The sequence below is a fragment of the Etheostoma spectabile genome, chromosome 9 (genome assembly GCF_008692095.1).
Source record: "Etheostoma spectabile isolate EspeVRDwgs_2016 chromosome 9, UIUC_Espe_1.0, whole genome shotgun sequence".
Classification (NCBI taxonomy): Eukaryota; Metazoa; Chordata; class Actinopteri; order Perciformes; family Percidae; genus Etheostoma; species Etheostoma spectabile.
Window position 1 is genome coordinate 20,646,859 of NC_045741.1, and position 2,343 is coordinate 20,649,201.

Genomic DNA, 2,343 nt, shown 5'->3' on the forward strand with positions numbered 1-2,343 from the left:
GGGGGGAGGAGGAAATAGGGCAGAGAGGACAATACGTACATACATACATACATACATACATACATAGATACAGTACACATACACACATACATACATGCACACCTGGACTTAAATTCACACCTGGTCACTTTATAATAATTTTTAACACTGGACTAAACACTGACACTTTAATAATAATTTATGGTCTTTTCTTTGTTTATTTGACAAATGTTCTTATTGTTGTTATTATTTTTATTGGTATTTTGTTGTCTTTATACTGTCTTTTTATCTATTTTTTATTTCTTTGTTCTTGCTAAAAACTGCTGCTGGAACTTTCAATTTCCTGCGGGAGTCATCCCAAAGGATCAATAAAGAGAAGTCTAAGTCTAAGTCTAAGTTTATCTCATCCAGGCAAGTGGTAAGTGTGGATGATGGCATAGCAGCCAAAGGGGTTGGGTTAGTCCTGATGAAGAATCCTGGAGGTTTTGGTGGGGATGGTGGTGGGTTGTGCAATGTCGGAACTGGAAGAAAAAAGAGGGGGTTAACAAATACAGGCAGAAAGTAAAAGAAAAGCTCTTCCGTATTGAACGGTTACCAAAGCTTCATGGTGATGTGATGGTTTTTACACCAATGCAGTAGAGCTGGATATCTGGAGCCTTATGCCAGACATCCCAGGTAGGAATGCTGTTGTTTACTGGATGCAGTTTGTAGGCCTAATACATTTCTAACTCATATGCTGAAGTGCTTCCACAAGCTCTGCAGGGTTGTAGCTATTGGGGACACTGAGGTCATGTCCCCTGTCTTTCTGTTTTTTTATCGTTAATTTACAAATTGGGGTATTTAAGAGCTGGTTGTGTCATATTTAAATTTGACTACTTTAACGCCAATAAATCAAGAAAGGTTTTAGCTTAAAGGGATACTTCACTGACTGGCATTAAGCTTTGAATTAGTAGAAACCCGGTAGTATTTACAAATGACTGTGCTCATGTCCCCCTAAGACCAGAGTTTGCGGTATTGTGGGTCTCGAATAAAACCTCAGATGATGCAAAAATTGTCATTTTGCGTCACCGTAGGCTTATTTATTTATTTTTTAAACTTTCTTTTTAAAACTTTTTTTTGCTGTAGTCTTACCCCCAATTTTCACAGGATGCGTAATGGCTGCGGATCGGCTCCGCTGCGTGGCGGCTCCATGCTCCGCCAACCGTCAATACCCACCAGGTCCGGATTTGTTGCGAAACGGCTGCGACCATGACTGACAGCTGAAAAAACGAGGATTGAGATTTTGCAAATTCATGTAGAATAGAACCACAAAAACAACAACGATTTGTTTTCATCCAGAAGAGTAGAGAGGAAACATCTCTGTGCTGTGTTTTCAAGGTTGTGCAATATTATGATGATGCAAGGAAATATGATCCGCCGTGAGCACGGTCTACTTTATTTTGAAAATTAACCGGATGCGTTATTTTGTTTCTGTGCTCAAAACTCTCTGCAGTGTGCTGAATTGCTGCGGAGCTCTCCAGTGTCCAGCAAAAATATAAGCTCTGTGTATCTGCTCCGGAGGGTTGGGGACTGCCGGAGCTGGGACGGAGCTGGGACGCAGCCGTTCCGCAGTCAGTGGAAATGCACATATTGACTTTAATGGAAACCAAATTACTCCAACGTCATTCCGGAGCGGATCCGCTGCTGTTCTGCATCCTGTGGAAATTGGGGGTTAGCCTCTGGCCAAAAATGCCTTATTTTTTCAGACACTCAATACACCTATCTCGTATCCGGGGGACATGGGGGAGGGAAGCATGGTCATTAGAAAATACTACCAGGTTCCAAGTGATACAAAGGTTAACGCTAATCGGTGAATTACTTTAGGTTGTGTAATGAACTGGATTATATAGACAGCGTCTCCTTTTTTTCCGCTTTCAGACAATCAAAGTTCCATATACTGCAACATCTTTATCTGCGATCACTGAGACACAGGAAAGCAAGTATTTAGACTGGACTAAAATACATCAGTTACTTAAATCGGGATAAATAATAAATACATCAGACTGCTTACTTCATTTGAAGACAAGAATAGCTTTGTGATGCAACAACACAGAAAAGAATTTAACAACAATAGCTAAGTGTGCAAGACAGCTGCAATTCAGAGCGGGATGAAATATTTAGCAGCACACTCTTCACTTGAGTTATATGTTCTTCAGACATCTGTTTGATTTTGTTCTCCAAGCTGAAAGTAACAAATACATTTAATTTTGGTTTACAGTCTGTCCTTTAAGATTTAGCTGCTTATTTATCATTTCCCACTTACAGCATCAGAACACCCATATATAACTGACTCATCCCTCTGTGTGTGTGTGTGTGTGTGTGTGT